The sequence below is a fragment of the Notolabrus celidotus genome, chromosome 6 (assembly GCF_009762535.1).
Source record: "Notolabrus celidotus isolate fNotCel1 chromosome 6, fNotCel1.pri, whole genome shotgun sequence".
NCBI lineage: Eukaryota > Metazoa > Chordata > Actinopteri > Labriformes > Labridae > Notolabrus > Notolabrus celidotus.
The window spans coordinates 34658533-34673702 of record NC_048277.1 but is presented as its reverse complement, the minus strand read 5'-3'; the positions used below and the strand labels follow the sequence as shown (position 1 = coordinate 34673702).

Here is a 15170-nt window from a genome sequence, read left to right as displayed (position 1 = left end):
GGTTTGCACTGCTTGTTGCCTTAGTACAAAAATAAAGCAGGGTAAACAATTGGAGGCAGTGACCTCGCAGTTATGTCAATAAAGTTGGTTTTAGGGACAAGGGGGGAAAAAGTTCCTACATCCTAAGATAAAGTATAGAATATCATTATACATTATTACCCGGCTGTGCCTTTGACAATGGTTATTAACTTTCACTGATAGAGCAACACCAGAGGCAAACTGATCGCATGTCCTGTCAAATCAATCCGCGGAAAAGAGTTCAGTCAGACAACTCACGTTTAAATTGTTTATTGTAGCAGCAAATACATATTCATGTTTGGCGCCCAGGCTCCGGCCTCATCACTCCCTGCAGATAAGTTTACATGCAGACATTGAGGAGTGATGAGCAAAACATACTAAACACCCCCCAGAGCCTGCAGGTGGATGCTGGGGTGGCGGCGGGGAAGAAGAAAATATCAGCAATAGGCATGCAGGCAGCAGAGGCGTTGACAGGCAGAGGGAGAGATGGGAGATTTTCCCAGTTTAAATAGACCGCCAATTTGAGAGGCAGAGGGTGGGATTGGATGATGGTTATGAGAGTGGGACATGCGACGTGTATGGCATCGCAGCGAGAGTTGTCTGCCTGAACTGGCTCGCAGGCGTCGCTCCATTTCCGGCACATTTAGATCGTAAGGTGAGGGGAAACCGTTAGTAGGACCCAAGCAGCAACCTCTGGTCTCAAACTATGAAGCCCATGCAGAAGTGTTATAAACTGCAATTCATCGAGAATCCACTTGAGGCTGGCTGCAGAAACACCGGAACCCACATAGACACCAATTCAAAAAAGACGATCTTTGCAGCAAATGGCTTGGGTCTCATAGCTAATTTCTCTATCGGCACACACTGTACAGGGGTGAGTTTTTTTCTAATGCGACAGTTCAGAAGATATTAAGATTACAAGTTTTTGCCCAAATAAGGACATGACTGATTTGACTCCCTGACTGGAACACATAGCTGTTGGCTAAGAGGCTCAAACTCCGCCCCTTTACGTCACACTCTGCCTGGTTGAGTTCAGCATTTCCAATATGGCTGCCGCCGTCGATTGGCTTCAAAACAGCTCTCAGGAACAGATGGGTGACGTCACGGATACTCCGTCCATTATTTATACAGTCTATGGTTGGGCCCTATGATTTCTGCGTTCACAGAATAGCAGAATTGGCCAATAAAACTGAATCTACTGTTTGTCTGGGGAAATGTTTCCGGGGACCGCTCATTCATGGCACCACCCATGCATCTCCTCCCAAACACTCACCCGCCCCCTCCCCAAATAAACAACACATCGAAGCGGCCACCAGAAACACCGGCTATTAAGTCTGCAAAAAAAACTACGAAACTCATCTCTTACTCCAAAATACATTTCTCCATCAAACAAAACAACTGAAATGGACTTGTGTTTATTCTTTATTCTTTATTCTTTATTCAGATCCCCATTAGCTGCCACTAACGCAGCAGCTACTCTTCCTGGGGTCTACATAAAACAAAACATAACATACAAAATATACATAAAATACAAAACTAAAAATTCAACAAACATTACAAAGAAAAACTGTGAATGCTATATAGAAATAAAATACAAAAAACAGAAAAATGCTACAGACATGAAATACAAAAACAGAAACATGCTACAAACATAAAATAGAAAACATGAAAATGCTTCAAACATGCAATAAAATGAATCAAAAAACAAAACAGTATGTTTACTAAAATTCACTAAAATTCATTAATGTTAGAGTTCTGATTAAGGTGTTCCTTTAAGAGTCTTTTAAAACTGGCTTTACTGGGGGCTTCAATTATAGTGACTGGTAAATTATTCCAAAGTGTGATGGCTCTATACATAACAGATCTGCTCACTGCATCAGTTCTTGGTCTCTTCTTAACTAAATGACCCTGAACAGCCTGCCAGCTTTACATTCAGTTATTTCTTTTACTTGAAACCATGTACAATTATAAGCACTTCTCACTTATTGGTACATTGTTATGTTACAACATTATGTTTTGACTTGAAACACTGGGCAAAATTGTGCAATAATGTGTTGCATGAATAAATTTAAGGATTTTTGTATTTCATTAACAGACATTTTATTCACTGACACAAAAGGCACACACTATATGGTGGTAAAATAAGTGTAAAGGGTAAAAAACAGAATTCTAAAAAAATTTAATGGAAAAAAATAAAACAGATTTCATAGGGCCCTAAGTTAGCTTCTGTTAGCATCATATTGGTAAACAATGTGGCTAAAACGTTAGCTTCGGTCAGCATGCTACATCAGCAGGCTACAGATGATTCCATATTGGATCCTGTCCAGTAATATGATCAAGGAGCGGAGCAGGTGAGAGAAACTTTAGGTAACCGGCCTCCACAAGAAACTTAAACCATGAGTGGTGGTGATGATAGCAGCAGGGTTCAAAGTTGTGACATTTGTTTATTTTTAAAGGTGTGTGAACCACAGAGCTCGGAGAAGAAGGAGAGCTGGATGAGGACAGTTTCATGTTAAATCCACTGAAACAGGCAGATAAGAATCCATCACCATGGAACGATCACTGACGAGGAATCACTGAGACTATTCTTTAAAAACTGTAAACATAAATCACTTTAAATCAATAAAATAATCAATGTTGTTGACCCTGTGTTTGTATTTTAAGTTAGTAACCGGGTGTTAGGACAAAAGGGAACCTTAAGCCTCCTCTTCTTTTCTTTTTCTTCATTTTGCTTTGACCGGTTCTCATGTGGGATTGGTTTCGGTTGTCACTGATTTGTCCGACACTGTCAAACCAAGCAGCAACCTCCGGTCTAAAAATATGAGTCCAATGCTGAAGTGCTAAAAACTGCAGTTCATCGAGGATCCACTTGAGGCTGGCTCTGGAAGTACTGGAAACCACATCCACAGCAGAAATAAACATGTTTACAGCCTGGTACAAAAGACAAGTGTAGTCTTGATTGACAGGTCGGAACACTGTAGCTGTTGGCTAGGAGGCTCAAAGCCCGCCTCTTTACGTCACAATCACTCGACAGCAGCAATATGGCTGGTGCCGCCGATTGGCCTCAGAACAGCGCTTCAGAAACAGATGGGTGACGTCACGGATACTACGTCCATATTTTATACAGTCTATGTGTTAAACGCACCCTGTTCCTCAGGTGCAACCCATGAAAGGTGCTTGGTCCTGTTTGTATGACGTCACCTGATTGAGGTGATAAGCAGCAGCTGGGATGCGAAGAGAACGCCGGCAGATAACCACAAGACTCGAGAGAGGTCCACGAAACCATGGAGAACCAACAGCGCTTTTAAACTCATCCCAAACAAACAAAAAGAACTATTGAACTCAAAGAAGAAGCTTGGACTCGCCCCTCACCACCCACGCCGTCCAGTACATTCCGGCAGACCGACGCGCAGGTGAGCTGACCCTTTTCAGTTTCCAATACTGAGAACCAGTCCTTTCCTTCGCTCTTGTTTGGTATCACTGTTCATGTTAGGGCTGTATTAGTTCCACTCATACCTCTACTCAGGGAAGTCCATAACACTGAGTAATAGGCTGGATAATGTATGGTGAGCAGGTTGTTATGGGAAAAAGAATCCCAACTTACTTATTTTTCTGCACTGGAAATCCCTTGATATAGACCAATGGGTGGAATTGAATGAGTGAGAACCCCATTCTTATTACTGTTATTATATACCCCCCCTAAAAAGCAGTAAAAACTAATGAAGTCTTCTTTACAACTCCAAACAACAAGCTGCTCTCTAAGTTGCCACCAGAACCCCTTCAGGTCTGTGCTGTCACCAGTGGTATGTGCAAAATGTTCTCTGACTATTTGGCAACATGTCCGAGGGGGTCCACTTATCTTTTGCTGTTCTCTGAGCACAAGTAAGCAGGATGTTCAAAAAAACAAACTCTTAGTGAAGTGATTTATCTTGATTTATTTGTTGTTGCAATTTCACAGCGAGTACTTGCTGTCCAACTAGATAACTCAATAACAATCCATGGCATTCATTAATGATGGCATTAATTCTCTGCATGGATTTTCTCGTTAGTAATGGGTCATATCGGCTGATTTGCAAACTCACGAATCCCCGGGGGGAAGGAAAAAAGTGCATGTGTGGATGAAATATGAAAATTCTAAATTGACCCAGGTTGGGGAACTGCTTTATTATCCACTGCAGCCATCAAAGAAGAGGTGAAACCCTGAGATCTGAAGCTCTGGTACTGATTGAACTGAGCAGCAAAGACGTGTGAATCCATAAACAAGATGAATATGAAGCAGGCTGTAGCTGGAAAACACAAAACCTGACCCTCTCTGAATAATTGTCAGATGATTATCACACAATTAGACGCTTCGAGCCAACCTGTTACATAAGCATCTTTTGCATGTCATTCTGGGGGTGTTTTGCAACCAAGAGGAAGTATCACACCTTTGATTATTCATAAGGAGAAAGTAATACTTGTTTTGGCCACAGTTCATCTCTGTGTGGTTGATAGTATTGATCCATATGAAACTCTTCTCTGCCAAGTGTTTAGATTTCTGTCAGTAGAAGGACAAAAAGAGACGTCAGGGCGATTTGATTAGAAAAGCAGCTTTCTGTGTGATGTTGCTGCCATGTCACATCAGAAGATATCACACGAGAGGGAGGGCTGTACTGGATCTATGAAGGTCTGAGATTTGGATACAAAAGAGCAGACTGAGTGCCAAAGATAAAAAAGATTTATGGGTAATGAAGTTATTAATTACAGACTAGCTGGAGTGAGAAATTATTAAAATCATTAAAAAAAATGACATTTACTTGGCATGGATCAAGCAGTGCCAGAACTGATTGCACAATAATCTCACTGCTCAAAACTGAAATGTTCAACTTCTGCTGGATAGAAGGACTTGACTTTGGGTACAAGCTTTCATGTTCTCCATAAGATGGAGATACTTGGGGCGCTGGTGGCCTAGTGGTCTAAGCGCCCCACGTATAGGCTACGAGGCTACAGTCCTCGTCGTAGAGGTCGTCGGCTTGACTCCCGGCCAGTCAACCATGTGCAGCATGTCTTCCCTCACTCTCTGCTCCCCACATTTCCTGACTCTCTTCAGCTGTCCTGTCAATAAAGGCAAAAATGCCCAAAAACATAACTTAAAAAAATATATATGGAGATACTTTTAATGTGAAGCAACAATGAGTTTGAAATTTGGGGGTTTGAAATGAGAGTGGTGACAATTTTTATCACTTTTCTCCCTCATGAGGTTGTAATCGTGCATTTAAAGAAAATGGTGGTACACCAAGTACATAACAGGCGCCTCAATTTAACACAACAAGTGACACGCAGAGTAAGGTGGCGTGAGTCTCTGGGGATTGGTCAAGGGCAGTGGATCCATCAGTACTTCACATCCTTCAACAGTATGGTAGGGATTGGACATGATGTTCGAATATTCGTGCCCTATTAAAAATCGAAGTGTTACTTTGAATATTTTCTCATTTTGAGAGTACAATTTTTCTTCGTTTTCACTGGTGCCTGGTTGTAATACAGTATTCTGGCCAGACGGTGGCGTTAGAGCATCTTAAAGCTGTTTGATAACCGCATTAAGTAACAGAAGAAGAATGCCAACTGTATCAAATAGCAAAAGAAGAAGAAAACATTAGCAACAGTCACTGCGATTTTATCCCATTCTGAATCTCACACTACTACACACGTATTTCCAGAGACTGAGCATGCCTGTAAAATGTAAACATACACGCCACGCCACAGAAACACCGACATACAGGTCAAGACAGACGCTACTAGCAGTGCCTTATCCTGCTGCTGGTTAACGCGGCTGCCACACAAACGGGCCATTAATGAGACATGTCTGTGTATGTGTGTCTGTGTGTGAGTGTGTGTGTGTGTGGGGGGTTATTATTCGAATAATCGCCAAATAGATGGTAATGATTATCAAAGAGTATTTTGGCTTTAAATGTCCATCCCTACAGAATGGTAGGCTGAGCTACATACAGGTAGCTAGCAGGGGGGCAATAATAGACGGTACTCAAAAGAGCTACTCATCTGCATAGAAACTGCACATTGCTGAATGCAGGTTTCAAACAGCAGCACAGTTTAAACCTCTGGGAGCCCCTCAAAAACAGACTTCCTTACATACCAGTGTGACTTGTATTCCAGATTTTACTGTAACTTAGGTGGCGTGTCCACTGCCGCTGTTTTTTGCACCGGCAGCGCCTGTTTTCTATTCAAACTCTGTGTGATTCAGCGTTTTCTCAGCGCTCAGCGCCCTCAGTCGAAAATACCCTCAGTGTCCCCTGATTTTTTTCAGTTGAAAACAATTCAACTTTTGGAACACTGCTGCACTCATCAATGTCACTTCCTGATCACGACCAATTAGAATCAAGTAGGGGCAGAAAGAAAAAGTCTAAGCTTATGCCCCTTGTATGTATGTATGTATGTATGTATGTATGTATGTATGTATGTATGTATGTATGTATGTATGTATGTATGTATGTATGTATGTATGTATGTATGTATGTATGTATGTATTAAAGTTACTAACCATAGACCTTTCTGGAGTCCCTGAGCTCCATTGTCTCGTAGATTCCTCTGAGCTGCCGTAGACGTCCTCCTGCTGCGGACGATCTGGACTCCAGCTGATACGGACGTGCTGGACTCCAGCGGCAACAGCTTCTACGACTCGTCTCATCACTATCACCTCTCTCTCTTACTCCCCTCTATCTGTCTTTCCAGACCCAACTCGGTCGAGGCATGATGGCTGTCTAACATGAGTCTGGTCCTGTTGGAGGTTTCTGCCTGTTAAAAGGAAGTTTTTCCTCACCACTGTAACTAGCTAAATACTGCGATGTGCAATGCTCATGATGGATTAAGGTGGGGTCAGACTGAGTCTTACCTTGTCTTGAAGTTGGGTCTCTGTTCATAATTTGACATAGAGTGGTCTAGACCTCCTATGTTTGTAAAAGCGTCTTGAGATAACGTTTGTTGTGATTTGGCGCTATACAAATAAAGATTGATGTATGTATGTATGTATGTATGTATGTATGTATGTATGTATGTATGTATGTATGTATGTATGTATGTATGTATGTATGTATGTGCTTGTGTATGTGTATGTACATATATGTATATATATGCATATGTATGTCTATGTATGTGTGTATATATGTATATATGTTTATTTATTTTATTCTTTTGGGTTATTTATATATGAATGTATGTATTTTCCAATTTTGAGTTTTGATTATTATATTATTATTATTATATTATTATTATTATATATTTTTTTCTTTCTTTTCCTTTTCTATTTATTTTACATTTCTATATAATTTACTTTCCAATTTTGTATGGGTGGAGGGTCACAATGTCAAAAAAAAAAAAAAAAGTGCTGTGTCAAAAAGGTTTGAACCTATAAGAAATGTATATCATACATATATAACATTGACACAATAAAGTATTAAAAAAAATAAAAAATAGGAGCAGAACTTCTGAAATCAACTTTGTCAGCACAATGGCGGAGGCCCGCATGGAGGAGAGAAGTCATAACATTTGTTTTTTTGAGGTACAATTTCAAAGTTAAGAGCTGCTGCTGATTCTCTGACACAATTTCTTTCAGTAGTTGTTTCAGTTTCTTGTTGAAATGCCATTGAATGAAAGTAAGTATGAAGAAAGCCTTTTTAAACAGACCCAACAGTGACTTCTTAGGCTTAAGTTGGAACTATCTCAGCTGGTACAACCCTTAAAATAGAAGTACAAGTGTAAACGGCATCCTAAATTTGAAATTATGTTTTGATAAAGTTATGTTTGAACTTGTAAAAAGCTGGTGCAACTCATTGTTGACTTCATCATCAAGTTGAGTCAGGTAGGTTCATCCAGTACTTTGGTTTTCATCCAAAACTTGCAAAACAAGGTGATGAGAATGGGTGATTCATCAACTTCAGCTGTGCTTGTTCTCTGTTTCAACTCAGCAAACACTCACAAGAAACTTGGAAATACAATAAACCGAAACTTAAGATCAACAGGCAAGAACGGTCAATGTAGTTCTTTTAGAATGTTGATGTTAGCATTTACCTTGAAAAAAACAGTCCTCTGCATTGTTGGCCTAGCGGTCTAAGCGTACAGAGGCTATAGCTCTCGTTGCAGTTGTGATTCCAGTCTCCACCATTTACTGCTTGCCTCCCTAGCTCTCTACTTCCCACATTTCCTGTCTCTCTTCAGCTGTCCTATCCGTTAAATGCCAAAATGCCCAAAAAGATAACAGCAAAAAACACAGTCCTATCATAGCTAACACAGCTGTTCTAGTTTACTTAGCTGTGCAATTAAAGCTAGGGTTGGCAGTCTCGGAAAACTAGCATGTATTTGAATGTAGCATTTCCTCATGACTCCGTCTAACCCCTCCCCTCCCTCAGAGCTCCTCCAAAACGACGCCCTCCCCGCTCACATGCACGAGCGCCGCTGACTTGCGACCATATGATCGTGACTGATTCAAAACCGGTCCTCACCAAAACATTATCATAGTGAAAGTTAAAAACACAAACAAACATGGCTGCTGTTAGTACTCATAACTATCATGCTAGCATTATCCAGTTGTACCGGTGACACGATATCAGGAGAAAAGTTATAACACATATATAATACTGTAACAGCTCTACTGTTTGTTAAACCTGTTCAGTGTAGATGCTCTTAATTCCTACAGTGTTGACGGTCAGTGAAGGCATCAGGAGAGGTGTAGAGTGTGTGAGCAGGAGAGAGGAGAGACAAGAGGAGAAGTTCTTCATTCATTCAAACATTGATTGTTGTTTTGTTGGTTGTCGTAATCACAGCCGACAGTGACCGGTTATTAAAGCTCAACGTGTTCACGAATCGGCTCGTCATCACTACAGCGTCCGGACGGACGCTACAGTACATCTACATTTTCTGTAGGACTTAGTAAATGTCATTCATTCTTCTACTTGTCAGAGCCCCGTGGTGAGAGCTTTTTAGACTCTGATTTGGACTACAGTCCTGAGCAAAGCACCTCATCAGGACAGAGGGGACAGGCCTGATGTCGAGCGAGAGGGGCAGTAAATAGAGTCAGGGGAAGCAGAGGCAGGAGACGGGGACTCAGAGTGCACGTCGGGGAATGTACGCGCAGGAGGAGGGCAGAACGGCAAGACGGAATTTGAATGGTTTAAAATTTTGGGACCCAGAAAAGGCTGATTGGTTGGTGTTTTCCCAGGATTACTCCGGCTGTAGATAGCAGCTTTTCTTCGCTCTTTTTTAAGAACACATCATGTATTGATTACCATCAGGACATAAAGATCATTTTAACCAGTATAACAAAAAGTGGATCTAAATCTGATTACCAACCCCAGCTTTAAGTTAATTTCAGGTAACTTCTTCACAACTGAAGACAAACAAGACATCGGATACTCAAAAACCATTGATCTGTAGCAAAGATAGTTAACTTCTCTGACTTTACAGATAAATATTTTTCAGTTTCGTGAGTTTCTCTTTAGCTATCTGAACATCTGGTGTATGATTAAGGCAAAAGGCATGAGAGTGCGGGTACAGTATAAACCACTGAAATCATAACCACTTGTCATGTGTGTTGATATCCGTGTAATTCATGAAACACGGAGGAGCAGCACCATTGCAACACATAGACCCCATTGACAGTGTTTTTAAGTGGAACATATGGTGACAAATGGTCAGAGCATCAGATTATCTAACATCTGCGGCTTAACGATGTGTTGAGGTTTCTGGCAACGAAAAGTCACTTTCTGGTTTGTTTTGGAACAAAATCTCACCCCTATCCAAACTGATATCCTGACACGCTACTCACATTTTTAACCGTCTCCTAATGGAAAACAGCGCTACGACAGGGCTACTGGCAAACCATTCCAGCCTGGACAGATAATATGCAAACTTAAACACTTACAGCTTTTTACAAAGCATGTTTTTTTTTTAAATACAAACATTCCATGTCATCTTGTGAAGATCTGCCTAATAAAAGGCTGACAGAGTGGGCGACTATTCAACTGACCTGGTATGACAGGAAACACGCTCTCTGGAGGGAGAGGGGAAAGTGGCAGTGAGAAGTACTCTTAAACATGATGAACAGTTTTTGGTTTCCAAAGAGTCAAGTGGGACGTTGACCTTTGGGTCAAGCTTTCTCAACACCTGGACACTCAGCACCAGCACAGCTCAGAAACAATGATCAGGAAAGCACTGACGCATCGGCTCAGGGTCAGTTCCAGACAATTCTCACCCTGTTGACAAGTCTATGAGTCCTGCCAGCAAATTATTTGGCATTTGCCCATTCCAACTATTGCCTATCATGAATCTAATACTGGCAGTAAGCCTCATATTCTAACCTACTTAAAGGTTTCTGCTTTTAGAGTACTTAATAAGAGAAAAGCACAAAGGCTGAATGATACTCCTTATAAAGTTTGTAATTATTCATAATCTGTGTTTCATATTTTTTATTTGATTTTACAGCTTAAGATAACAGATAACAAGGTTTTTGTTGGGCTGTGGGGATAAACCAAGTCTTTTAAATACATCAATATACTTTGGATTGAGATATAGGCCCGCTCTGTTGTTGGTCTAGAACTGGACAGTCTGGAGTCAGTGGCTGAGAGGAGGTTGATGGACAAACTGCGAGCCATCCTGGACAACCCCTCTCTCACCCTCTTCCATGATGAGCTGTGGCTGATGGGGAGCTCGTTCAGTCAGCGCATCATTCCACCACGGTGCAAGACTGAACGCTTCAGGCGCTCCTTTGTGCCCACCGCCATCAGACTGTTGAACAGTAATGGAGGCCACAGACTGCACCATGCTGACCACTGACCCCCCATGAACAGATCCATACCATCCCTGCTCTGTCTGTCACACTCCATCATCTCATCCCGAACTCTCTCTCTTGACTGCTGCTGGCAATATAATGTATAATATACTGTATTATAGGGGTGAGCCCGACTAAGGATTTGCTTAGTCGAATCTGATTAATCAGATTTTGCCCATAGTCGACGAATAGTGGAATGTTTGTTGTTTTTCCTTATTGACCCAAAGTCTGCATGATGGTGACCGCATGACAATATTACACATAACCCTTTACAATTAAGAGACTCATAGCTTAAAGTAAAAGGGACAACAGAATATTATAAGCATAAAACTTTTTGAATCTATATTGCAAAAACAACGAGGTGATGAAGGAGAGAAAACTCAAGTAAGGCCACCATCCATTAAACATGGAACAACGCTCCACTATAGAATAAGGAATCAGGAGATATTTAAACAGTGTTCACACAGCAGAGAGCAGCACTGCAGAGGGTAGTCTGTCCAACTTAAGACTAAACATTTGTATAATGTTCAAAATCAAACCTGAACCAGCTAAAGGGTTTTTAAATCTCTTAGCAGAACCTTTTAAAACAGTCTTTCATCACGTCTTTGTCCGCTTGAGTCTTTTCAAATTGTACGTGAGGCAAACCATCGTGTGTACGGGCAGAAGTGCGCTCCTGTCTTTGTTGACTGTAAATCCTGTCTTTGAGAATATCCTCTCTGATGGTGTGGAGGTGGATGGGATGCTGTGGATTGTTTTTGAGGCTTCAGACAGCTTTGGGTATCCCTCCTTGTTCTTTTGGCCCCGTACAGTTTTTGTGTGGTCCGGTAATCCTTGATCTCACAGCCCTCTTCATGAAGCTGCTCCTCATCTTCATGAAGCTGCTCCTCATCTTCATCACTAGTTTTTAGAATCAACTGAAGTTTTATTTCCTGACATTTTGAGCTGCCATGAACGTAGAAGGATTTAAAGACCAGCTGAGGTACGTCTGCTCCACTTTAATTACCAGGGGAGATTTAATTACCACTTTAAGGAGATTTAACACTTCAAGAGCTGTTCTCAGAATTACATTAAATAAGTCTATATTTATATCAAAATAGGATTTATGAGACACTATTTTTAAGGGAAACAGGAAAATAATGTAAAATTAGACATTGAGCACCCCCATGGTTTGAATGGAATGATCCACGTTTCATATGCAAATATTCAACTATGAGATTGGCAGTCGACTAAGGCTCGTTAGAACGAATCGTCCAATATTCGACTATTTGGGGTCACCCCTACTGTATTATAATTATCTTGCTATATTATATTATGTTATATTACATTACTATTCTAACTACAACACATGGTCATATTACATACAAATATTATTTTTATTTATTGCTTAATTTGTCATTACCAACCATAATCACACCATGTCAACCTGTCACTACTGAAATTGTTTAATACTGCCTGTAATTACTTCTATTTAATTTAAATTCCACTGTAACATTGTATATATCTAAATTGTATTCTAGCTTTATTTATCTATTTTTTTTTTTACTTATTGAAACTTCTTCTTGATTATACTTATGTCTGGGTTGCTGTAACAACTGAATTCCCCCCCGGGGGATCAATAAAGTAATATCTTATCTTATAGAGTTAGACAACATTGTTAAAGCACACTACCAGTCAAAGGTTCGGTCTCCCCACACCAAACCTCACAGACTTAAACCACAGGGCCATCAGACGCATCGCAACCTCAATAGAACAGGACATCACACATCCACTAAACACCCACCTCATCCCACTCCCCTCAGGACGCAGGTACAGAGCTCTGAGGTGCAGAAGGGCTCGCCTCGGCAAGAGCCTGATCCCTGCTGTTATAGCGAGCATGAACAAAAGGCCTTGCTGAATTATACAACTCTGTCTGAGTGTTGTGGACCGTTTGTTGAGCCTACAGTGTGTTCTTGTGTTTGTCTATGTCTGTGGAAATGCAGAAAGGTGCTGTGGAAAAGAATTTCCCCAAGGGGACAATAAAGTCTAAAGTCTAAAAAAAAAGTCCAAGTTTCGACACACCTTCTCATTCAATGCTTTTTATTTATTTGAATTGTTTCTGACTAGGTTTGCAAAGGGGTGGAAAGTTTCTGGTAAATTTCCATGGGAAGTTAAGCTGGGGAATTTTAGGAATATTCTAAACTGGAAACTTTCCATGGGAGTTATGGGAATTTATGGGAATTAACTGGGAATTGAGGGTAATTTAATGGAAAGATTTATTTGTAAGTAGAACTTTATCAAACAAAAACATGAATGTTGAGTTAAATATTACTCATCCCCCCGACAAAAACGCAATCCCAAAAAAGTCCCATTCAAAATTTGTATTGAAAAGAACCCCTCCCCCTCCAAAAAAGTCCCATTCAACATGCAAATAATACATTTTCTTTATATACAGTATATATATAGTGCTTTTCAAAAACTTAATGACACTGTAAAATTGTTAAAATCAGTACAAGCAAGGAACATAAATCAAACAAAACAAAACAGTACAATCACAAATTAAAAACTAACTTAAAAAGGTGAGTTTTTAATAGAGATTTGAAAGCTGAAGGGTCAGAGCAGTTTTGGATATGGGAGGGGAGTGAGTTCCAGAGGGTGGGGGCGGCTACTGAGAAGGCTCTGTCCCCCCAGGTGCTTGGTTCTGGGAGGTTGGGACAGGAGGTTGGCGTGTGAGGAACGCAGGTTACAGGAAGGAGTGTGATGGTGGAGGAGGTCAGTGAGGTAGGAAGGGGGCCTGGTGGTGGAGGGCTTTGTGGATGAGGAGGAGGATTTTAAAAGCATCTTCCCTCAAGCATCTCAAGCCTAAACTCTTTCAGGCAACTGGCTCTTCAACATCCTCATTGTCCACTTACTCAACATCCAACTCTGACTCTTCCTCTTCAGGGTCACTGTCCAGCCTTGTTAAGGATGGCTCTGTGTCACGCTCAAAGAGCCTCAGATTAGCCCAAATACCAACCAATTTTTCCACTCTCACATTTGTGAAAGAGTTGTGCACCTTTGTGTGCGTGTTACCGAACAAGGACCAGTTGATGAGCAGCTGATGGTGGTGGGATCAGGAACTGTACTTGCATGAAATCTGGTTGTTTAAGTCAGGATTATGCTCAAATATATTTTCCCCAACTGTATTTAAGTTCCCTAGTAAATTCCTGGTTTATTCCCATAAATTCCCAGAATTTTGCAACCCTATTTTCCACATTGTAGATTAATACTGAAGACATCAAATCTATGAAATAATCTGGTTTTGCCATAATCTGGATTACAACAGTAGTCAAATAGAGCTATCCATTGTGTACTAACCCTACCTCTGAACAACACAACTGATAGTCTCAAACACATTAAGAAGGCAAGTCATTCTACAAATGAACTCTTGACATTAACTCATGTTAATTAGAAACCATTCCAGGAGACCACTTCATGAAGCAGACTGAGAGAATACCAAGAGTGTGCAAAGATGTCATGAAGGAAAAAGAGGGCTACTTTACAGAATCTAAAATATTAAACATGTTCTGCTTTGTTTAACATTTTTTTGTGAATTCAATAATTCCATATATGTTCTTTCATAGTTTTGATGTCTTTGGTATTAATCTACAGTGTTTACAATAATTAAAATAAATACAAACCCTTGAATGAGAAGGTGTTTCCAAACTTTTGACTGGTAGTGTAGATATAGCTTATGTTGCGTTAAAATAACACTATATGTTTCTTCTGTAGACCCCCCCAGTTTGACTATTTTCATGGGCCCTCTTCACCCTGCCTCACCTCTCTCCCTCTGAGCAAAACCACTCAAAAACCAGCCCCTGTCCCCGATCACTCATAACAATCAATCAATCTTTATCTATAAAGCGCCAAATCACAACAAACGTTATCTGAAGACGCTTTCCAAACAGAGCAGGTCTAGACCGTACTCTATGTTCTATTATTAACAAAGACCCAACATCAAGACAGGATAAGATCCAGTCCCATCTTACAGACAGGACTCAGTCTGATCTCATCTTAATCCACCATGAGCAGAGCACTTTGCAGCATTTAGCAAGTTACAGTGGCAAGGACAAACTTCCTTTAACAGGCAGAAACCTCCAGCAGGACCAGACTCATGTTAGACACACATCTGCTGAGACCGTGTTGGAGAGAGGGATAGAGGGAGATGAAGAGAGAAAGAGATGATAGTGGTGAGATGGATAGTTGTCGATGTAGGAGCTGGAGTCTGGCAAGTCCGCAGCAGCAGAAACCTACGAGACAAGGGAGCTCAGGGACTCCAGAAAGGTCTATGGTTAGTATCTTTAATGGGACAGGGAGAGTT

General features: G+C 40.8%; 1 long non-coding RNA gene across 5 annotated transcripts in view; it reads right to left on the bottom strand.

Moving 5' to 3' along the window:
* The window catches only part of LOC117814141, an 81254-nt gene that overhangs the window by 18759 nt on the left and 47325 nt on the right, over positions 1 to 15170 (bottom strand). The window lies entirely within an intron of this gene.